Source organism: Ascaphus truei, chromosome 6 (assembly GCF_040206685.1).
Source record: "Ascaphus truei isolate aAscTru1 chromosome 6, aAscTru1.hap1, whole genome shotgun sequence".
NCBI lineage: Eukaryota > Metazoa > Chordata > Amphibia > Anura > Ascaphidae > Ascaphus > Ascaphus truei.
In genome coordinates, this window is record NC_134488.1 from 1,989,519 (window position 1) to 2,016,201 (window position 26,683).

Sequence of the window (26,683 nt, forward strand, 5' to 3'; positions counted from 1 at the left end):
ACACACGCACACACACATACACATACACACACACACACACACACACACAGGAGGTAATGTAAAGATGTGGGTGAACAGAGCAAAAAAGATGGTACTAGAAACGCTTATTAACATCAAAGGAATGGGCCTAAAGCTAAAGTTTGAACAGCAGCAGCCGCAGTACCCCTGATATCTATGGATGGGACAGATAACCCCTGCAGACACAGACACGCAAGCACGCACGCACGCACGCCCGCACGCACACACACACACAGGGAGGGGTCTGTAGTGTGACAGAGCACACCAGCTTCGCCACCAGGCACTCCTTCTTGAATTAAAATAAAACTATCTCCTTACCTCTTTCTGGATGCCCCCTCTTTACCAACAAGAGGGACAGGACCAGCTCTCCTCAGCTTCCATTTTCCCCTTCCTTTCCTCTCTCCTTTGAAAACTTTCTGCACCTGAGACAGTGGGAGGGAGGGAGATAGAGCATGAAACAGCACCCCAAATCCTGTCCCATTACAAGCAGCACAGGCTTCTGTCCCTCTACTCCTCTGCCTCCAGTCATTTGCATGGGAGGGAGGAGCTGCTTGCTCTCTCTCTCCCTCTTTCTCCCTCTCTCTCCTTCTCTCTCTCTCCCTCTCTCCCTTCCTCTCTCTTTTAGAAGCTTTACACCTGCCATCCTGCCTACAGTATGTCATGATATCACAATGTCTCTCTTACATCACAGACAGGCTGACATCATCACACAGGCTGGCGGCCAGCAAGAGACAGAAATGCAGATAGAGACACACTGACAAATACATACACTGTAGGCACAGGCACCATGCGGCTTCTGCACCATAAAAGTTCATTTGAATCAAAAATAATGTCATCTTTTAAGTGAGGCGCTATTGAAATCTTGGGGGTCTAAGTGTCAAGACAATCTTGACATAAAACGGAGGCATCATTTTCAATCATTCAATAATGATGTGGTTTTGGATGACAGTATTCTATGAGATATCATGGGAAAATAATAGGAGACATAATGGAAATACAGTATCGTCCAATTTGTAACCATAATGGGAATATACATAGCGCTTCCTTCACAGGAAATAATACATGTGACATAACGGGAATGTAATAAGTATGTGGGTTTGGCTGGGATTATCCTACATCCTGCAGGGATATAATAACTGGGAAAACGCTATATTTGATACCGCCACGTTGTGGGATGAGCGAGTAAACATTGCATGTCATTTCCCAGAATCCCTTGCTGCAGTGGGAGCACTGTATGCTACTGTACTGTAGGTGATAATGGTTGAAAAAAAAAAATATATATATATATATAGTGCAGAATAAATGAGTTCTTCAGTATTAGGTGATACCTTTTTTATTGGACTAACAATTTATGTCATAGGACAAGCTTTCGAGAGTTCTCCTCTCTTCTTCAGGTCAAGCAATACTGATTTACACAGGAATCAATGCTAAAACAGTGTAGAGAAAAAAAAAAAAAAACAAACAGATATTTACTGTAGATAACGTCGGGTGTTAAGTGTTTGAAGCCAAGGGACAGTGTCAAAGAAAGGTGGGGAAGGGATGCTGGGGGGATGGGGGGGGAGAGAAACTTCACAACGATTTTAAAGACATGAATAACGGCACAAAACCGTGCAGCAACACACGCTGCAAACTCTGCAAACATATTTGCCAGGATCCCACAGCCAGTCACAACCATGGAACATTCAATGTTAAAGGATCATACAGCTGCACATCCACGAATACAGTGTATATGATTCAATGCAACAAATGTGACCAAGGTTGCTACATTGGGGAAACCAGCCAAAAATTACAAGGAAGAATGAATATGCACAGACACTCTATACTCCATCACGAAGAAGGAAGATACTGCTCACCTGTGGGACATCACTTCTCACAACCAGATCATTCCATAAATGATTTAAAAATCAAAATCCTCAATGGAATGTTTAAAAGCACCCAAGAACGGAAAACATTTGAGCTCAGAATGATAAGACTCTTTGACACCAAAACCAAGGGACTTAATGTGGACATGGGTTTTCTCACACCCTACCAAAATTGTCTGTAATTATCCTGCTTGCCTCTATTCTTATCCACACTTTCTCTCCCCCTCCATCCCCCCAGCATCCCTTCCCCACCTTTCTTTGACACTGTCCCTTGGCTTCAAACACTTAACACCCGACCTTATCTACAGTAAATATCTGTTTTTTTTTTTTTTTTTTCTCTACACTGTTTTAGCATTGATTCCTGTGTAAATCAGTATTGCTTGACCTGAAGAAGAGAGGAGAACTCTCGAAAGCTTGTCCTATGACATAAATTGTTAGTCCAATAAAAAAGGTATCACCTAATACTGAAGAACTCATTTATTCTGCACTATCGCAACTGGACTAACACGGCTACTTTCTGCTTTATATATATATACAGCTAAACCCCGTTATAACGCGGTCCTTGGGGTCCACAACCCAAAGACCGCGTTACAACCGGGGTCGCGTTAAAATTTCACCGACATCAGCTCTGGAGCTTCCTCATTACAGATTTAAATCTCCTCCATTTTGCCGCCTTACCAGTGCTCTCCTCTTCCTGCTGTCCACGTGCTCATATCTTTCTGCTCTGCTCATCTCTCTGCTCTCTTGCCATCGTTTTTTTCAAACATTCAATTCAATGCTTTATTGACTACCAGACACAGACACAGACACAATTAAACATTAATACATTTTGTACAAAACACATGCAGGGATTGAACTCGGGACCTTCTGATACCAATGCCTTGCTTCTTACCTCTACACCATAGGCTTGGTGTGACAAGACAGAACCTATAAATATATTTATCCTCTACAACACAAGGGACATGTCAATGTGAAATCTTAAGGCAATTTCTAGCTGTCTATGACATCACACAGTTCTGTGGTGTAGTGGAAGAACTCTTACCAACATATGCCAGGGTCCTGGGTTCAATTCCTGTATGAAATGGTATAATTAACTTTTTTAATTAATTATTATTTTAATTATGTTGTATAATTTATAAATATATAATTCTTTATTATTCTTTATTAAGTAATAATTATTCATTAATCAATAATGATGTATCAATAATAATTCATTATTAATCATTCTTTATGATTAATTATGTATTATTAATAAGTATGATGATTAATTATTATTAGCAGTTAATTAACTAATTAATAATTAATTAATAATTAAGTATTAAGTATTATTAATAATTATTTTTTAATAATTATTAATTAATAATACTATTATTATTAATTATATTATGATTAATAAGTATGATTATTAATTATCATTAACAATTCATAATTTTGACTAATTAATAAGTATTACTAATACCTAATAATTATTAATACCCAATTAGTAATAATAATTATTAATACTTAATTATTAATAAAACTTATTAATACTTAATAACTATTAATAATTAGTAAGTATTAATAATTGTTGTTAATAATTAAGTATTAATAATTATTATTACTAATTGGGTGCTAATAATTATTAAGTAATTATTAATACTTAATTATTAATAACAATTATTAATACTTACTAATTATTAATAATTAGTAAGTATTAATACGTTTCATTAATAAGTAAGTATTAATAATTATTATTAAGTATTTAGTAATAATTATTAATTAGTTAATTAACTGTTAATAATAATTAATAATCATACTTATTAATAATACATTATTAATCATAAAGAATGATTAATAATGAATTATTATTAATACATCATTATTGATTAATGAATAATTATTACTTAATAAAGAATAATAAAGAATTATATATTTATAAATTATACAACATAATTAAAATAATAATTTATTAAAAAAGTTAATTATACCATTTCATACAGGAATTGAACCCAGGACCCTTGCATATGTTGGTAAGAGTTCTTCCACTACACCACAGAACTGTGTGATGTCATAGACAGCTAGAAATTGCCTTAAGATTTCACATTGACATGTCCCTTGTGTTGTAGAGGATAAATATATTTATAGGTTCTGTCTTGTCACACCAAGCCTATGGTGTAGAGGTAAGAAGCAAGGCATTGGTATCAGAAGGTCCCGAGTTCAATCCCTGCATGTGTTTTGTTCAAAATGTATTAATGTTTAATTGTGTTTGTGTCTGTGTCTGGTAGTCAATAAAGCATTGAATTGAATGTTCGAAAAAAAAAAAAAACCCGATGGCACACGACGGGCAGAGAGATGACGTGGACAGCAGGAGAGAGATACGGGCAGAGAGATGATGATGAGCACGTGGACAGCACAGCTGTAAGAGGAGAGAGAGTGTGTGTAAGGCGGCAAAATGGAAAATTTGAGATGCAGGTAAGCCGGCAAAATGGAGGCTTTCAATTCGGGAGCCATGCTCAGACCGCGTTATAACCGATTCGCGGTATAGCGAGGCGCGTTATAACGGGGTTTAGCTGTATATATATATACACATCAATCAGTACAATAATTTAAAAGGGGGGAATTAAAATGGCTGAAGTGGATAATGACAAGTATATACCGATCCAAAAAAACAACTCCTGAGCATGTATGTACTGCTTACATGGATGTACTATTAGCATGTACAGTGTTGTTTGTTACTGCAGTTACCAATTTATTTCCATTTTAAATATTTAATTTCTCTGAAATGGTGCAAGCAAATTGTATGAAAAGTTGCAAACGAATCCATGAATGTTTTGTATCCAGAGTCAGGGGGATGAGATGAGATGGGGTCATGTTCATACAGTATTTGAACTGTACATTACTAAAAGAAGGCTTTTTTTCTATGCAGATACAGTATAGTGTTTCAAACACATGCTATACACACGCACACACACATACACATACACACACACACACACACACACACAGGAGGTAATGTAAAGATGTGGGTGAACAGAGCAAAAAAGATGGTACTAGAAACGCTTATTAACATCAAAGGAACGGGCCTAAAGCTAAAGTTTGAACAGCAGCAGCCGCAGTACCCCTGATATCTATGGATGGGACAGATACCCCCTGCAGACACAGACACGCAAGCACGCACGCACGCACGCACGCCCGCCCGCACACACACAGGGAGGGGTCTGTAGTGTGACAGAGCACACCAGCTTCGCCACCAGGCACTCCTTCTTGAATTAAAATAAAACTATCTCCTTACCTCTTTCTGGATGCCCCCTCTTTACCAACAAGAGGGACAGGACCAGCTCTCCTCAGCTTCCATTTTCCCCTTCCTTTCCTCTCTCCCTTGAAAACTTTCTGCACCTGAGACAGTGGGAGGGAGGGAGATAGAGCATGAAACAGCACCCCAAATCCTGTCCCATTACAAGCAGCACAGGCTTCTGTCCCTCTACTCCTCTGCCTCCAGTCATTTGCATGGGAGGGAGGAGCTGCTTGCTCTCTCCCTCTTTCTCCCTCTCTCTCCTTCTCTCTCTCTCCCTCTCTCCCTCCCTCTCTCTTTTAGAAGCTTTACACCTGCCATCCTGCCTACAGTATGTCATGATATCACAATGTCTCTCTTACATCACAGACAGGCTGACATCATCACACAGGCTGGCGGCCAGCAAGAGACAGAAATGCAGATAGAGACACACTGACAAATACATACACTGTAGGCACAGGCACCATGCGGCTTCTGCACCATAAAAGTTCATTTGAATCAAAAATAATGTCATCTTTTAAGTGAGGCGCTATTGAAATCTTGGGGGTCTAAGTGTCAAGACAATCTTGACATAAAACGGAGGCATCATTTTCAATCATTCAATAATGATGTGGTTTTGGATGACAGTATTCTATGAGATATCATGGGAAAATAATAGGAGACATAATGGAAATACAGTATCGTCCAATTTGTAACCATAATGGGAATATACATAGCGCTTCCTTCACAGGAAATAATACATGTGACATAACGGGAATGTAATAAGTATGTGGGTTTGGCTGGGATTATCCTACATCCTGCAGGGATATAATAACTGGGAAAACGCTATATTTGATACCGCCACGTTGTGGGATGAGCGAGTAAACATTGCATGTCATTTCCCAGAATCCCTTGCTGCAGTGGGAGCACTGTATGCTACTGTACTGTAGGTGATAATGGTTGGAAAAAAAAAATATATATATATATATATATACACATCAATCAGTACAATAATTTAAAAGGGGGGAATTAAAATGGCTGAAGTGGATAATGACAAGTATATACCGATCCAAAAAAACAACTCCTGAGCATGTATGTACTGCTTACATGGATGTACTATTAGCATGTACAGTGTTGTTTGTTACTGCAGTTACCAATTTATTTCCATTTTAAATATTTAATTTCTCTGAAATGGTGCAAGCAAATTGTATGAAAAGTTGCAAACGAATCCATGAATGTTTTGTATCCAGAGTCAGGGGGATGAGATGAGATGGGGTCATGTTCATACAGTATTTGAACTGTACATTACTAAAAGAAGGCTTTTTTTCTATGCAGATACAGTATAGTGTTTCAAACACATGCTATACACACGCACACACACATACACATACACACACACACACACACACACAGGAGGTAATGTAAAGATGTGGGTGAACAGAGCAAAAAAGATGGTACTAGAAACGCTTATTAACATCAAAGGAATGGGCCTAAAGCTAAAGTTTGAACAGCAGCAGCCGCAGTACCCCTGATATCTATGGATGGGACAGATACCCCCTGCAGACACAGACACGCAAGCACGCACGCACGCACACACACAGGGAGGGGTCTGTAGTGTGACAGAGCACACCAGCTTCGCCACCAGGCACTCCTTCTTGAATTAAAATAAAACTATCTCCTTACCTCTTTCTGGATGCCCCCTCTTTACCAACAAGAGGGACAGGACCAGCTCTCCTCAGCTTCCATTTTCCCCTTCCTTTCCTCTCTCCCTTGAAAACTTTCTGCACCTGAGACAGTGGGAGGGAGATAGAGCATGAAACAGCACCCCAAATCCTGTCCCATTACAAGCAGCACAGGCTTCTGTCCCTCTACTCCTCTGCCTCCAGTCATTTGCATGGGAGGGAGGAGCTGCTTGCTCTCTCTCTCCCTCTTTCTCCCTCTCTCTCCTTCTCTCTCTCTCCCTCTCTCCCTCCCTCTCTCTTTTAGAAGCTTTACACCTGCCATCCTGCCTACAGTATGTCATGATATCACAATGTCTCTCTTACATCACAGACAGGCTGACATCATCACACAGGCTGGCGGCCAGCAAGAGACAGAAATGCAGATAGAGACACACTGACAAATACATACACTGTAGGCACAGGCACCATGCGGCTTCTGCACCATAAAAGTTCATTTGAATCAAAAATAATGTCATCTTTTAAGTGAGGCGCTATTGAAATCTTGGGGGTCTAAGTGTCAAGACAATCTTGACATAAAACGGAGGCATCATTTTCAATCATTCAATAATGATGTGGTTTTGGATGTCAGTATTCTATGAGATATCATGGGAAAATAATAGGAGACATAATGGAAATACAGTATCGTCCAATTTGTAACCATAATGGGAATATACATAGCGCTTCCTTCACAGGAAATAATACATGTGACATAACGGGAATGTAATAAGTATGTGGGTTTGGCTGGGATTATCCTACATCCTGCAGGGATATAATAACTGGGAAAACGCTATATTTGATACCGCCACGTTGTGGGATGAGCGAGTAAACATTGCATGTCATTTCCCAGAATCCCTTGCTGCAGTGGGAGCACTGTATGCTACTGTACTGTAGGTGATAATGGTTGGAAAAAAAAATATATATATATATATATATATATATATATATATATATATATATACACATCAATCAGTACAATAATTTAAAAGGGGGGAATTAAAATGGCTGAAGTGGATAATGACAAGTATATACCGATCCAAAAAAACAACTCCTGAGCATGTATGTACTGCTTACATGGATGTACTATTAGCATGTACAGTGTTGTTTGTTACTGCAGTTACCAATTTATTTCCATTTTAAATATTTAATTTCTCTGAAATGGTGCAAGCAAATTGTATGAAAAGTTGCAAACGAATCCATGAATGTTTTGTATCCAGAGTCAGGGGGATGAGATGAGATGGGGTCATGTTCATACAGTATTTGAACTGTACATTACTAAAAGAAGGCTTTTTTTCTATGCAGATACAGTATAGTGTTTCAAACACATGCTATACACACGCACACGCACACACACATACACATACACACACACACACACACACACACAGGAGGTAATGTAAAGATGTGGGTGAACAGAGCAAAAAAGATGGTACTAGAAACGCTTATTAACATCAAAGGAATGGGCCTAAAGCTAAAGTTTGAACAGCAGCAGCCGCAGTACCCCTGATATCTATGGATGGGACAGATACCCCCTGCAGACACAGACACGCAAGCACGCACGCACGCACACACACAGGGAGGGGTCTGTAGTGTGACAGAGCACACCAGCTTCGCCACCAGGCACTCCTTCTTGAATTAAAATAAAACTATCTCCTTACCTCTTTCTGGATGCCCCCTCTTTACCAACAAGAGGGACAGGACCAGCTCTCCTCAGCTTCCATTTTCCCCTTCCTTTCCTCTCTCCCTTGAAAACTTTCTGCACCTGAGACAGTGGGAGGGAGGGAGATAGAGCATGAAACAGCACCCCAAATCCTGTCCCATTACAAGCAGCACAGGCTTCTGTCCCTCTACTCCTCTGCCTCCAGTCATTTGCATGGGAGGGAGGAGCTGCTTGCTCTCTCTCTCCCTCTTTCTCCCTCTCTCTCCTTCTCTCTCTCTCCCTCCCTCTCTCTTTTAGAAGCTTTACACCTGCCATCCTGCCTACAGTATGTCATGATATCACAATGTCTCTCTTACATCACAGACAGGCTGACATCATCACACAGGCTGGCGGCCAGCAAGAGACAGAAATGCAGATAGAGACACACTGACAAATACATACACTGTAGGCACAGGCACCATGCGGCTTCTGCACCATAAAAGTTCATTTGAATCAAAAATAATGTCATCTTTTAAGTGAGGCGCTATTGAAATCTTGGGGGTCTAAGTGTCAAGACAATCTTGACATAAAACGGAGGCATCATTTTCAATCATTCAATAATGATGTGGTTTTGGATGTCAGTATTCTATGAGATATCATGGGAAAATAATAGGAGACATAATGGAAATACAGTATCGTCCAATTTGTAACCATAATGGGAATATACATAGCGCTTCCTTCACAGGAAATAATACATGTGACATAACGGGAATGTAATAAGTATGTGGGTTTGGCTGGGATTATCCTACATCCTGCAGGGATATAATAACTGGGAAAACGCTATATTTGATACCGCCACGTTGTGGGATGAGCGAGTAAACATTGCATGTCATTTCCCAGAATCCCTTGCTGCAGTGGGAGCACTGTATGCTACTGTACTGTAGGTGATAATGGTTGGAAAAAAAAAAAATATATATATATATATATATATACACATCAATCAGTACAATAATTTAAAAGGGGGGAATTAAAATGGCTGAAGTGGATAATGACAAGTATATACCGATCCAAAAAAACAACTCCTGAGCATGTATGTACTGCTTACATGGATGTACTATTAGCATGTACAGTGTTGTTTGTTACTGCAGTTACCAATTTATTTCCATTTTAAATATTTAATTTCTCTGAAATGGTGCAAGCAAATTGTATGAAAAGTTGCAAACGAATCCATGAATGTTTTGTATCCAGAGTCAGGGGGATGAGATGAGATGGGGTCATGTTCATACAGTATTTGAACTGTACATTACTAAAAGAAGGCTTTTTTTCTATGCAGATACAGTATAGTGTTTCAAACACATGCTATACACACGCACACACACATACACATACACACACACACACACACACACACACACACACACAGGAGGTAATGTAAAGATGTGGGTGAACAGAGCAAAAAAGATGGTACTAGAAACGCTTATTAACATCAAAGGAATGGGCCTAAAGCTAAAGTTTGAACAGCAGCAGCCGCAGTACCCCTGATATCTATGGATGGGACAGATACCCCCTGCAGACACAGACACGCACGCACGCACGCACGCCCGCACGCACACACACAGGGAGGGGTCTGTAGTGTGTCAGAGCACACCAGCTTCGCCACCAGGCACTCCTTCTTGAATTAAAATAAAACTATCTCCTTACCTCTTTCTGGATGCCCCCTCTTTACCAACAAGAGGGACAGGACCAGCTCTCCTCAGCTTCCATTTTCCCCTTCCTTTCCTCTCTCCCTTGAAAACTTTCTGCACCTGAGACAGTGGGAGGGAGGGAGATAGAGCATGAAACAGCACCCCAAATCCTGTCCCATTACAAGCAGCACAGGCTTCTGTCCCTCTACTCCTCTGCCTCCAGTCATTTGCATGGGAGGGAGGAGCTGCTTGCTCTCTCTCTCCCTCTTTCTCCCTCTCTCTCCTTCTCTCTCTCTCCCTCTCTCCCTCCCTCTCTCTTTTAGAAGCTTTACACCTGCCATCCTGCCTACAGTATGTCATGATATCACAATGTCTCTCTTACATCACAGACAGGCTGACATCATCACACAGGCTGGCGGCCAGCAAGAGACAGAAATGCAGATAGAGACACACTGACAAATACATACACTGTAGGCACAGGCACCATGCGGCTTCTGCACCATAAAAGTTCATTTGAATCAAAAATAATGTCATCTTTTAAGTGAGGCGCTATTGAAATCTTGGGGGTCTAAGTGTCAAGACAATCTTGACATAAAACGGAGGCATCATTTTCAATCATTCAATAATGATGTGGTTTTGGATGTCAGTATTCTATGAGATATCATGGGAAAATAATAGGAGACATAATGGAAATACAGTATCGTCCAATTTGTAACCATAATGGGAATATACATAGCGCTTCCTTCACAGGAAATAATACATGTGACATAACGGGAATGTAATAAGTATGTGGGTTTGGCTGGGATTATCCTACATCCTGCAGGGATATAATAACTGGGAAAACGCTATATTTGATACCGCCACGTTGTGGGATGAGCGAGTAAACATTGCATGTCATTTCCCAGAATCCCTTGCTGCAGTGGGAGCACTGTATGCTACTGTACTGTAGGTGATAATGGTTGAAAAAAAAAAAATATATATATATATATATACACATCAATCAGTACAATAATTTAAAAGGGGGGAATTAAAATGGCTGAAGTGGATAATGACAAGTATATACCGATCCAAAAAAACAACTCCTGAGCATGTATGTACTGCTTACATGGATGTACTATTAGCATGTACAGTGTTGTTTGTTACTGCAGTTACCAATTTATTTCCATTTTAAATATTTAATTTCTCTGAAATGGTGCAAGCAAATTGTATGAAAAGTTGCAAACGAATCCATGAATGTTTTGTATCCAGAGTCAGGGGGATGAGATGAGATGGGGTCATGTTCATACAGTATTTGAACTGTACATTACTAAAAGAAGGCTTTTTTTCTATGCAGATACAGTATAGTGTTTCAAACACATGCTATACACACGCACACACACATACACATACACACACACACACACACACACACACACACAGGAGGTAATGTAAAGATGTGGGTGAACAGAGCAAAAAAGATGGTACTAGAAACGCTTATTAACATCAAAGGAATGGGCCTAAAGCTAAAGTTTGAACAGCAGCAGCCGCAGTACCCCTGATATCTATGGATGGGACAGATACCCCCTGCAGACACAGACACGCACGCACGCACGCACGCACGCACACACACAGGGAGGGGTCTGTAGTGTGTCAGAGCACACCAGCTTCGCCACCAGGCACTCCTTCTTGAATTAAAATAAAACTATCTCCTTACCTCTTTCTGGATGCCCCCTCTTTACCAACAAGAGGGACAGGACCAGCTCTCCTCAGCTTCCATTTTCCCCTTCCTTTCCTCTCTCCCTTGAAAACTTTCTGCACCTGAGACAGTGGGAGGGAGGGAGATAGAGCATGAAACAGCACCCCAAATCCTGTCCCATTACAAGCAGCACAGGCTTCTGTCCCTCTACTCCTCTGCCTCCAGTCATTTGCATGGGAGGGAGGAGCTGCTTGCTCTCTCTCTCCCTCTTTCTCCCTCTCTCTCCTTCTCTCTCTCTCCCTCTCTCCCTCCCTCTCTCTTTTAGAAGCTTTACACCTGCCATCCTGCCTACAGTATGTCATGATATCACAATGTCTCTCTTACATCACAGACAGGCTGACATCATCACACAGGCTGGCGGCCAGCAAGAGACAGAAATGCAGATAGAGACACACTGACAAATACATACACTGTAGGCACAGGCACCATGCGGCTTCTGCACCATAAAAGTTCATTTGAATCAAAAATAATGTCATCTTTTAAGTGAGGCGCTATTGAAATCTTGGGGGTCTAAGTGTCAAGACAATCTTGACATAAAACGGAGGCATCATTTTCAATCATTCAATAATGATGTGGTTTTGGATGTCAGTATTCTATGAGATATCATGGGAAAATAATAGGAGACATAATGGAAATACAGTATCGTCCAATTTGTAACCATAATGGGAATATACATAGCGCTTCCTTCACAGGAAATAATACATGTGACATAACGGGAATGTAATAAGTATGTGGGTTTGGCTGGGATTATCCTACATCCTGCAGGGATATAATAACTGGGAAAACGCTATATTTGATACCGCCACGTTGTGGGATGAGCGAGTAAACATTGCATGTCATTTCCCAGAATCCCTTGCTGCAGTGGGAGCACTGTATGCTACTGTACTGTAGGTGATAATGGTTGGAAAAAAAAAAAATATATATATATATATATATATATACACATCAATCAGTACAATAATTTAAAAGGGGGGAATTAAAATGGCTGAAGTGGATAATGACAAGTATATACCGATCCAAAAAAACAACTCCTGAGCATGTATGTACTGCTTACATGGATGTACTATTAGCATGTACAGTGTTGTTTGTTACTGCAGTTACCAATTTATTTCCATTTTAAATATTTAATTTCTCTGAAATGGTGCAAGCAAATTGTATGAAAAGTTGCAAACGAATCCATGAATGTTTTGTATCCAGAGTCAGGGGGATGAGATGAGATGGGGTCATGTTCATACAGTATTTGAACTGTACATTACTAAAAGAAGGCTTTTTTTCTATGCAGATACAGTATAGTGTTTCAAACACATGCTATACACACGCACACACACATACACATACACACACACACACACACACACACACACAGGAGGTAATGTAAAGATGTGGGTGAACAGAGCAAAAAAGATGGTACTAGAAACGCTTATTAACATCAAAGGAATGGGCCTAAAGCTAAAGTTTGAACAGCAGCAGCCGCAGTACCCCTGATATCTATGGATGGGACAGATACCCCCTGCAGACACAGACACGCAAGCACGCACGCACGCACACACACAGGGAGGGGTCTGTAGTGTGACAGAGCACACCAGCTTCGCCACCAGGCACTCCTTCTTGAATTAAAATAAAACTATCTCCTTACCTCTTTCTGGATGCCCCCTCTTTACCAACAAGAGGGACAGGACCAGCTCTCCTCAGCTTCCATTTTCCCCTTCCTTTCCTCTCTCCCTTGAAAACTTTCTGCACCTGAGACAGTGGGAGGGAGATAGAGCATGAAACAGCACCCCAAATCCTGTCCCATTACAAGCAGCACAGGCTTCTGTCCCTCTACTCCTCTGCCTCCAGTCATTTGCATGGGAGGGAGGAGCTGCTTGCTCTCTCTCTCCCTCTTTCTCCCTCTCTCTCCTTCTCTCTCTCTCCCTCTCTCCCTCCCTCTCTCTTTTAGAAGCTTTACACCTGCCATCCTGCCTACAGTATGTCATGATATCACAATGTCTCTCTTACATCACAGACAGGCTGACATCATCACACAGGCTGGCGGCCAGCAAGAGACAGAAATGCAGATAGAGACACACTGACAAATACATACACTGTAGGCACAGGCACCATGCGGCTTCTGCACCATAAAAGTTCATTTGAATCAAAAATAATGTCATCTTTTAAGTGAGGCGCTATTGAAATCTTGGGGGTCTAAGTGTCAAGACAATCTTGACATAAAACGGAGGCATCATTTTCAATCATTCAATAATGATGTGGTTTTGGATGTCAGTATTCTATGAGATATCATGGGAAAATAATAGGAGACATAATGGAAATACAGTATCGTCCAATTTGTAACCATAATGGGAATATACATAGCGCTTCCTTCACAGGAAATAATACATGTGACATAACGGGAATGTAATAAGTATGTGGGTTTGGCTGGGATTATCCTACATCCTGCAGGGATATAATAACTGGGAAAACGCTATATTTGATACCGCCACGTTGTGGGATGAGCGAGTAAACATTGCATGTCATTTCCCAGAATCCCTTGCTGCAGTGGGAGCACTGTATGCTACTGTACTGTAGGTGATAATGGTTGGAAAAAAAATATATATATATATATATGTATATATATATATATATATACACATCAATCAGTACAATAATTTAAAAGGGGGGAATTAAAATGGCTGAAGTGGATAATGACAAGTATATACCGATCCAAAAAAACAACTCCTGAGCATGTATGTACTGCTTACATGGATGTACTATTAGCATGTACAGTGTTGTTTGTTACTGCAGTTACCAATTTATTTCCATTTTAAATATTTAATTTCTCTGAAATGGTGCAAGCAAATTGTATGAAAAGTTGCAAACGAATCCATGAATGTTTTGTATCCAGAGTCAGGGGGATGAGATGAGATGGGGTCATGTTCATACAGTATTTGAACTGTACATTACTAAAAGAAGGCTTTTTTTCTATGCAGATACAGTATAGTGTTTCAAACACATGCTATACACACGCACACACACATACACATACACACACACACACACACACACACAGGAGGTAATGTAAAGATGTGGGTGAACAGAGCAAAAAAGATGGTACTAGAAACGCTTATTAACATCAAAGGAATGGGCCTAAAGCTAAAGTTTGAACAGCAGCAGCCGCAGTACCCCTGATATCTATGGATGGGACAGATACCCCCTGCAGACACAGACACGCACGCACGCAAGCACGCACGCACACACACAGGGAGGGGTCTGTAGTGTGTCAGAGCACACCAGCTTCGCCACCAGGCACTCCTTCTTGAATTAAAATAAAACTATCTCCTTACCTCTTTCTGGATGCCCCCTCTTTACCAACAAGAGGGACAGGACCAGCTCTCCTCAGCTTCCATTTTCCCCTTCCTTTCCTCTCTCCCTTGAAAACTTTCTGCACCTGAGACAGTGGGAGGGAGGGAGATAGAGCATGAAACAGCACCCCAAATCCTGTCCCATTACAAGCAGCACAGGCTTCTGTCCCTCTACTCCTCTGCCTCCAGTCATTTGCATGGGAGGGAGGAGCTGCTTGCTCTCTCTCTCCCTCTTTCTCCCTCTCTCTCCTTCTCTCTCTCTCCCTCTCTCCCTCCCTCTCTCTTTTAGAAGCTTTACACCTGCCATCCTGCCTACAGTATGTCATGATATCACAATGTCTCTCTTACATCACAGACAGGCTGACATCATCACACAGGCTGGCGGCCAGCAAGAGACAGAAATGCAGATAGAGACACACTGACAAATACATACACTGTAGGCACAGGCACCATGCGGCTTCTGCACCATAAAAGTTCATTTGAATCAAAAATAATGTCATCTTTTAAGTGAGGCGCTATTGAAATCTTGGGGGTCTAAGTGTCAAGACAATCTTGACATAAAACGGAGGCATCATTTTCAATCATTCAATAATGATGTGGTTTTGGATGTCAGTATTCTATGAGATATCATGGGAAAATAATAGGAGACATAATGGAAATACAGTATCGTCCAATTTGTAACCATAATGGGAATATACATAGCGCTTCCTTCACAGGAAATAATACATGTGACATAACGGGAATGTAATAAGTATGTGGGTTTGGCTGGGATTATCCTACATCCTGCAGGGATATAATAACTGGGAAAACGCTATATTTGATACCGCCACGTTGTGGGATGAGCGAGTAAACATTGCATGTCATTTCCCAGAATCCCTTGCTGCAGTGGGAGCACTGTATGCTACTGTACTGTAGGTGATAATGGTTGGAAAAAAAAAAATATATATATATATATATATATATATACACATCAATCAGTACAATAATTTAAAAGGGGGGAATTAAAATGGCTGAAGTGGATAATGACAAGTATATACCGATCCAAAAAAACAACTCCTGAGCATGTATGTACTGCTTACATGGATGTACTATTAGCATGTACAGTGTTGTTTGTTACTGCAGTTACCAATTTATTTCCATTTTAAATATTTAATTTCTCTGAAATGGTGCAAGCAAATTGTATGAAAAGTTGCAAACGAATCCATGAATGTTTTGTATCCAGAGTCAGGGGGATGAGATGAGATGGGGTCATGTTCATACAGTATTTGAACTGTACATTACTAAAAGAAGGCTTTTTTTCTATGCAGATACAGTATAGTGTTTCAAACACATGCTATACACACGCACACACACATACACATACACACACACACACACACACACACACACACAGGAGGTAATGTAAAGATGTGGGTGAACAGAGCAAAAAAGATGGTACTAGAAACGCTTATTAACATCAAAGGAATGGGCCTAAAGCTAAAGTTTGAACAGCAGCAGCCGCAGTACCCCTGATATCTATGGATGGGACAGATACCCCCTGCAGACACAGACACGCAAGCACGCACGCACGCACACACACAGGGAGGGGTCTGTAGTGTGACAGAGCACACCAGCTTCGCCACCAGGCACTCCTTCTTGAATTAAAATAAAACTATCTCCTTACCTCTTTCTGGATGCCCCCTCTTTACCAACAAGAGGGACAGGACCAGCTCTCCTCAGCTTCCATTTTCCCCTTCCTTTCCTCTCTCCCTTGAAAACTTTCTGCACCTGAGACAGTGGGAGGGAGATAGAGCATGAAACAGCACCCCAAATCCTGTCCCATTACAAGCAGCACAGGCTTCTGTCCCTCTACTCCTCTGCCTCCAGTCATTTGCATGGGAGGGAGGAGCTGCTTGCTCTCTCTCTCCCTCTTTCTCCCTCTCTCTCCTTCTCTCTCTCTCCCTCTCTCCCTCCCTCTCTCTTTTAGAAGCTTTACACCTGCCATCCTGCCTACAGTATGTCATGATATCACAATGTCTCTCTTACATCACAGACAGGCTGACATCATCACACAGGCTGGCGGCCAGCAAGAGACAGAAATGCAGATAGAGACACACTGACAAATACATACACTGTAGGCACAGGCACCATGCGGCTTCTGCACCATAAAAGTTCATTTGAATCAAAAATAATGTCATCTTTTAAGTGAGGCGCTATTGAAATCTTGGGGGTCTAAGTGTCAAGACAATCTTGACATAAAACGGAGGCATCATTTTCAATCATTCAATAATGATGTGGTTTTGGATGTCAGTATTCTATGAGATATCATGGGAAAATAATAGGAGACATAATGGAAATACAGTATCGTCCAATTTGTAACCATAATGGGAATATACATAGCGCTTCCTTCACAGGAAATAATACATGTGACATAACGGGAATGTAATAAGTATGTGGGTTTGGCTGGGATTATCCTACATCCTGCAGGGATATAATAACTGGGAAAACGCTATATTTGATACCGCCACGTTGTGGGATGAGCGAGTAAACATTGCATGTCATTTCCCAGAATCCCTTGCTGCAGTGGGAGCACTGTATGCTACTGTACTGTAGGTGATAATGGTTGGAAAAAAAAATAAAATATATATATATATATATATATATATATATATATATATATATATACACATCAATCAGTACAATAATTTAAAAGGGGGGAATTAAAATGGCTGAAGTGGATAATGACAAGTATATACCGATCCAAAAAAACAACTCCTGAGCATGTATGTACTGCTTACATGGATGTACTATTAGCATGTACAGTGTTGTTTGTTACTGCAGTTACCAATTTATTTCCATTTTAAATATTTAATTTCTCTGAAATGGTGCAAGCAAATTGTATGAAAAGTTGCAAACGAATCCATGAATGTTTTGTATCCAGAGTCAGGGGGATGAGATGAGATGGGGTCATGTTCATACAGTATTTGAACTGTACATTACTAAAAGAAGGCTTTTTTTCTATGCAGATACAGTATAGTGTTTCAAACACATGCTATACACACGCACACACACATACACATACACACACACACACACACACACAGGAGGTAATGTAAAGATGTGGGTGAACAGAGCAAAAAAGATGGTACTAGAAACGCTTATTAACATCAAAGGAATGGGCCTAAAGCTAAAGTTTGAACAGCAGCAGCCGCAGTACCCCTGATATCTATGGATGGGACAGATACCCCCTGCAGACACAGACACGCAAGCACGCACGCACGCACACACACAGGGAGGGGTCTGTAGTGTGACAGAGCACACCAGCTTCGCCACCAGGCACTCCTTCTTGAATTAAAATAAAACTATCTCCTTACCTCTTTCTGGATGCCCCCTCTTTACCAACAAGAGGGACAGGACCAGCTCTCCTCAGCTTCCATTTTCCCCTTCCTTTCCTCTCTCCCTTGAAAACTTTCTGCACCTGAGACAGTGGGAGGGAGGGAGATAGAGCATGAAACAGCACCCCAAATCCTGTCCCATTACAAGCAGCACAGGCTTCTGTCCCTCTACTCCTCTGCCTCCAGTCATTTGCATGGGAGGGAGGAGCTGCTTGCTCTCTCTCTCCCTCTTTCTCCCTCTCTCTCCTTCTCTCTCTCTCCCTCTCTCCCTCCCTCTCTCTTTTAGAAGCTTTACACCTGCCATCCTGCCTACAGTATGTCATGATATCACAATGTCTCTCTTACATCACAGACAGGCTGACATCATCACACAGGCTGGCGGCCAGCAAGAGACAGAAATGCAGATAGAGACACACTGACAAATACATACACTGTAGGCACAGGCACCATGCGGCTTCTGCACCATAAAAGTTCATTTGAATCAAAAATAATGTCATCTTTTAAGTGAGGCGCTATTGAAATCTTGGGGGTCTAAGTGTCAAGACAATCTTGACATAAAACGGAGGCATCATTTTCAATCATTCAATAATGATGTGGTTTTGGATGTCAGTATTCTATGAGATATCATGGGAAAATAATAGGAGACATAATGGAAATACAGTATCGTCCAATTTGTAACCATAATGGGAATATACATAGCGCTTCCTTCACAGGAAATAATACATGTGACATAACGGGAATGTAATAAGTATGTGGGTTTGGCTGGGATTACCCTACATCCTGCAGGGATATAATAACTGGGAAAACGCTATATTTGATACCGCCACGTTGTGGGATGAGCGAGTAAACATTGCATGTCATTTCCCAGAATCCCTTGCTGCAGTGGGAGCACTGTATGCTACTGTACTGTAGGTGATAATGGTTGGAAAAAAAATATATATATATATATATATATATATATATATATATATATACACATCAATCAGTACAATAATTTAAAAGGGGGGAATTAAAATGGCTGAAGTGGATAATGACAAGTATATACCGATCCAAAAAAACAACTCCTGAGCATGTATGTACTGCTTACATGGATGTACTATTAGCATGTACAGTGTTGTTTGTTACTGCAGTTACCAATTTATTTCCATTTTAAATATTTAATTTCTCTGAAATGGTGCAAGCAAATTGTATGAAAAGTTGCAAACGAATCCATGAATGTTTTGTATCCAGAGTCAGGGGGATGAGATGAGATGGGGTCATGTTCATACAGTATTTGAACTGTACATTACTAAAAGAAGGCTTTTTTTCTATGCAGATACAGATACAGTGTTTCAAACACATGCTATACACACGCACACACACATACACATACACACACACACACACACACACAGGAGGTAATGTAAAGATGTGGGTGAACAGAGCAAAAAAGATGGTACTAGAAACGCTTATTAACATCAAAGGAATGGGCCTAAAGCTAAAGTTTGAACAGCAGCAGCCGCAGTACCCCTGATATCTATGGATGGGACAGATACCCCCTGCAGACACAGACACGCACGCACGCACGCCCGCACGCACGCCCGCACGCACACACACAGGGAGGGGTCTGTAGTGTGTCAGAGCACACCAGCTTCGCCACCAGGCACTCCTTCTTGAATTAAAATAAAACTATCTCCTTAACTCTTTCTGGATGCCCCCTCTTTACCAACAAGAGGGACAGGACCAGCTCTCCTCAGCTTCCATTTTCCCCTTCCTTTCCTCTCTCCCTTGAAAACTTTCTGCACCTGAGACAGTGGGAGGGAGGGAGATAGAGCATGAAACAGCACCCCAAATCCTGTCCCATTACAAGCAGCACAGGCTTCTGTCCCTCTACTCCTCTGCCTCCAGTCATTTGCATGGGAGGGAGGAGCTGCTTGCTCTCTCTCTCCCTCTTTCTCCCTCTCTCTCCTTCTCTCTCTCTCCCTCTCTCCCTCCCTCTCTCTTTTAGAAGCTTTACACCTGCCATCCTGCCTACAGTATGTCATGATATCACAATGTCTCTCTTACATCACAGACAGGCTGACATCATCACACAGGCTGGCGGCCAGCAAGAGACAGAAATGCAGATAGAGACACACTGACAAATACATACACTGTAGGCACAGGCACCATGCGGCTTCTGCACCATAAAAGTTCATTTGAATCAAAAATAATGTCATCTTTTAAGTGAGGCGCTATTGAAATCTTGGGGGTCTAAGTGTCAAGACAATCTTGACATAAAACGGAGGCATCATTTTCAATCATTCAATAATGATGTGGTTTTGGATGTCAGTATTCTATGAGATATCATGGGAAAATAATAGGAGACATAATGGAAATACAGTATCGTCCAATTTGTAACCATAATGGGAATATACATAGCGCTTCCTTCACAGGAAATAATACATGTGACATAACGGGAATGTAATAAGTATGTGGGTTTGGCTGGGATTATCCTACATCCTGCAGGGATATAATAACTGGGAAAACGCTATATTTGATACCGCCACGTTGTGGGATGAGCGAGTAAACATTGCATGTCATTTCCCAGAATCCCTTGCTGCAGTGGGAGCACTGTATGCTACTGTACTGTAGGTGATAATGGTTGAAAAAAAAAAATATATATATATATATATATATATATATATACACATCAATCAGTACAATAATTTAAAAGGGGGGAATTAAAATGGCTGAAGTGGATAATGACAAGTATATACCGATCCAAAAAAACAACTCCTGAGCATGTATGTACTGCTTACATGGATGTACTATTAGCATGTACAGTGTTGTTTGTTACTGCAGTTACCAATTTATTTCCATTTTAAATATTTAATTTCTCTGAAATGGTGCAAGCAAATTGTATGAAAAGTTGCAAACGAATCCATGAATGTTTTGTATCCAGAGTCAGGGGGATGAGATGAGATGGGGTCATGTTCATACAGTATTTGAACTGTACATTACTAAAAGAAGGCTTTTTTTCTATGCAGATACAGTATAGTGTTTCAAACACATGCTATACACACGCACACACACATACACATACACACACACACACACACACACACACAGGAGGTAATGTAAAGATGTGGGTGAACAGAGCAAAAAAGATGGTACTAGAAACGCTTATTAACATCAAAGGAATGGGCCTAAAGCTAAAGTTTGAACAGCAGCAGCCGCAGTACCCCTGATATCTATGGATGGGACAGATACCCCCTGCAGACACAGACACGCACGCACGCACGCACGCCCGCACGCACACACACAGGGAGGGGTCTGTAGTGTGTCAGAGCACACCAGCTTCGCCACCAGGCACTCCTTCTTGAATTAAAATAAAACTATCTCCTTACCTCTTTCTGGATGCCCCCTCTTTACCAACAAGAGGGACAGGACCAGCTCTCCTCAGCTTCCATTTTCCCCTTCCTTTCCTCTCTCCCTTGAAAACTTTCTGCACCTGAGACAGTGGGAGGGAGGGAGATAGAGCATGAAACAGCACCCCAAATCCTGTCCCATTACAAGCAGCACAGGCTTCTGTCCCTCTACTCCTCTGCCTCCAGTCATTTGCATGGGAGGGAGGAGCTGCTTGCTCTCTCTCTCCCTCTTTCTCCCTCTCTCTCCTTCTCTCTCTCTCCCTCTCTCCCTCTTTTAGAAGCTTTACACCTGCCATCCTGCCTACAGTATGTCATGATATCACAATGTCTCTCTTACATCACAGACAGGCTGACATCATCACACAGGCTGGCGGCCAGCAAGAGACAGAAATGCAGATAGAGACACACTGACAAATACATACACTGTAGGCACAGGCACCATGCGGCTTCTGCACCATAAAAGTTCATTTGAATCAAAAATAATGTCATCTTTTAAGTGAGGCGCTATTGAAATCTTGGGGGTCTAAGTGTCAAGACAATCTTGACATAAAACGGAGGCATCATTTTCAATCATTCAATAATGATGTGGTTTTGGATGTCAGTATTCTATGAGATATCATGGGAAAATAATAGGAGACATAATGGAAATACAGTATCGTCCAATTTGTAACCATAATGGGAATATACATAGCGCTTCTTTCACAGGAAATAATACATGTGACATAACGGGAATGTAATAAGTATGTGGGTTTGGCTGGGATTATCCTACATCCTGCAGGGATATAATAACTGGGAAAACGCTATATTTGATACCGCCACGTTGTGGGATGAGCGAGTAAACATTGCATGTCATTTCCCAGAATCCCTTGCTGCAGTGGGAGCACTGTATGCTACTGTACTGTAGGTGATAATGGTTGGAAAAAAAATATATATATATATATATATATATATATACACATCAATCAGTACAATAATTTAAAAGGGGGGAATTAAAATGGCTGAAGTGGATAATGACAAGTATATACCGATCCAAAAAAACAACTCCTGAGCATGTATGTACTGCTTACATGGATGTACTATTAGCATGTACAGTGTTGTTTGTTACTGCAGTTACCAATTTATTTCCATTTTAAATATTTAATTTCTCTGAAATGGTGCAAGCAAATTGTATGAAAAGTTGCAAACGAATCCATGAATGTTTTGTATCCAGAGTCAGGGGGATGAGATGAGATGGGGTCATGTTCATACAGTATTTGAACTGTACATTACTAAAAGAAGGCTTTTTTTCTATGCAGATACAGTATAGTGTTTCAAACACATGCTATACACACGCACACACACATACACATACACACACACACACACACACACAGGAGGTAATGTAAAGATGTGGGTGAACAGAGCAAAAAAGATGGTACTAGAAACGCTTATTAACATCAAAGGAATGGGCCTAAAGCTAAAGTTTGAACAGCAGCAGCCGCAGTACCCCTGATATCTATGGATGGGACAGATACCCCCTGCAGACACAGACACGCAAGCACGCACGCACGCACACACACAGGGAGGGGTCTGTAGTGTGACAGAGCACACCAGCTTCGCCACCAGGCACTCCTTCTTGAATTAAAATAAAACTATCTCCTTACCTCTTTCTGGATGCCCCCTCTTTACCAACAAGAGGGACAGGACCAGCTCTCCTCAGCTTCCATTTTCCCCTTCCTTTCCTCTCTCCCTTGAAAACTTTCTGCACCTGAGACAGTGGGAGGGAGGGAGATAGAGCATGAAACAGCACCCCAAATCCTGTCCCATTACAAGCAGCACAGGCTTCTGTCCCTCTACTCCTCTGCCTCCAGTCATTTGCATGGGAGGGAGGAGCTGCTTGCTCTCTCTCTCCCTCTTTCTCCCTCTCTCTCCTTCTCTCTCTCTCCCTCTCTCCCTCCCTCTCTCTTTTAGAAGCTTTACACCTGCCATCCTGCCTACAGTATGTCATGATATCACAATGTCTCTCTTACATCACAGACAGGCTGACATCATCACACAGGCTGGCGGCCAGCAAGAGACAGAAATGCAGATAGAGACACACTGACAAATACATACACTGTAGGCACAGGCACCATGCGGCTTCTGCACCATAAAAGTTCATTTGAATCAAAAATAATGTCATCTTTTAAGTGAGGCGCTATTGAAATCTTGGGGGTCTAAGTGTCAAGACAATCTTGACATAAAACGGAGGCATCATTTTCAATCATTCAATAATGATGTGGTTTTGGATGTCAGTATTCTATGAGATATCATGGGAAAATAATAGGAGACATAATGGAAATACAGTATCGTCCAATTTGTAACCATAATGGGAATATACATAGCGCTTCCTTCACAGGAAATAATACATGTGACATAACGGGAATGTAATAAGTATGTGGGTTTGGCTGGGATTATCCTACATCCTGCAGGGATATAATAACTGGGAAAACGCTATATTTGATACCGCCACGTTGTGGGATGAGCGAGTAAACATTGCATGTCATTTCCCAGAATCCCTTGCTGCAGTGGGAGCACTGTATGCTACTGTACTGTAGGTGATAATGGTTGGAAAAAATATATATATATATATATATATATATATATATATATATATATATATATATATACACATCAATCAGTACAATAATTTAAAAGGGGGGAATTAAAATGGCTGAAGTGGATAATGACAAGTATATACCGATCCAAAAAAACAACTCCTGAGCATGTATGTACTGCTTACATGGATGTACTATTAGCATGTACAGTGTTGTTTGTTACTGCAGTTACCAATTTATTTCCATTTTAAATATTTAATTTCTCTGAAATGGTGCAAGCAAATTGTATGAAAAGTTGCAAACGAATCCATGAATGTTTTGTATCCAGAGTCAGGGGGATGAGATGAGATGGGGTCATGTTCATACAGTATTTGAACTGTACATTACTAAAAGAAGGCTTTTTTTCTATGCAGATACAGTATAGTGTTTCAAACACATGCTATACACACGCACACACACATACACATACACACACACACACACACACACACACACACAGGAGGTAATGTAAAGATGTGGGTGAACAGAGCAAAAAAGATGGTACTAGAAACGCTTATTAACATCAAAGGAATGGGCCTAAAGCTAAAGTTTGAACAGCAGCAGCCGCAGTACCCCTGATATCTATGGATGGGACAGATACCCCCTGCAGACACAGACACGCACGCACGCACGCACGCACGCACACACACAGGGAGGGGTCTGTAGTGTGTCAGAGCACACCAGCTTCGCCACCAGGCACTCCTTCTTGAATTAAAATAAAACTATCTCCTTACCTCTTTCTGGATGCCCCCTCTTTACCAACAAGAGGGACAGGACCAGCTCTCCTCAGCTTCCATTTTCCCCTTCCTTTCCTCTCTCCCTTGAAAACTTTCTGCACCTGAGACAGTGGGAGGGAGGGAGATAGAGCATGAAACAGCACCCCAAATCCTGTCCCATTACAAGCAGCACAGGCTTCTGTCCCTCTACTCCTCTGCCTCCAGTCATTTGCATGGGAGGGAGGAGCTGCTTGCTCTCTCTCTCCCTCTTTCTCCCTCTCTCTCCTTCTCTCTCTCTCCCTCTCTCCCTCCCTCTCTCTTTTAGAAGCTTTACACCTGCCATCCTGCCTACAGTATGTCATGATATCACAATGTCTCTCTTACATCACAGACAGGCTGACATCATCACACAGGCTGGCGGCCAGCAAGAGACAGAAATGCAGATAGAGACACACTGACAAATACATACACTGTAGGCACAGGCACCATGCGGCTTCTGCACCATAAAAGTTCATTTGAATCAAAAATAATGTCATCTTTTAAGTGAGGCGCTATTGAAATCTTGGGGGTCTAAGTGTCAAGACAATCTTGACATAAAACGGAGGCATCATTTTCAATCATTCAATAATGATGTGGTTTTGGATGTCAGTATTCTATGAGATATCATGGGAAAATAATAGGAGACATAATGGAAATACAGTATCGTCCAATTTGTAACCATAATGGGAATATACATAGCGCTTCCTTCACAGGAAATAATACATGTGACATAACGGGAATGTAATAAGTGTGTGGGTTTGGCTGGGATTATCCTACATCCTGCAGGGATATAATAACTGGGAAAACGCTATATTTGATACCGCCACGTTGTGGGATGAGCGAGTAAACATTGCATGTCATTTCCCAGAATCCCTTGCTGAAGTGGGAGCACTGTATGCTACTGTACTGTAGGTGATAATGGTTGGAAAAAATATATATATATATATATATATATATATATATACACATCAATCAGTACAATAATTTAAAAGGGGGGAATTAAAATGGCTGAAGTGGATAATGACAAGTATATACCGATCCAAAAAAACAACTCCTGAGCATGTATGTACTGCTTACATGGATGTACTATTAGCATGTACAGTGTTGTTTGTTACTGCAGTTACCAATTTATTTCCATTTTAAATATTTAATTTCTCTGAAATGGTGCAAGCAAATTGTATGAAAAGTTGCAAACGAATCCATGAATGTTTTGTATCCAGAGTCAGGGGGATGAGATGAGATGGGGTCATGTTCATACAGTATTTGAACTGTACATTACTAAAAGAAGGCTTTTTTTCTATGCAG

General features: G+C 41.1%; 1 long non-coding RNA gene across 1 annotated transcript in view; it reads right to left on the reverse strand.

Moving 5' to 3' along the window:
* Nucleotides 1-310: 310 nt before the first annotated feature.
* Nucleotides 311-26,683, reverse strand: part of LOC142496391 (uncharacterized) — a 49,486-nt gene continuing 23,113 nt past the window's right edge. Inside the window, exon 4 of the long non-coding RNA XR_012801966.1 lies at nucleotides 311-440. This is a non-coding gene — a long non-coding RNA (uncharacterized LOC142496391). The remainder of the gene's footprint in view (nucleotides 441-26,683) is intronic.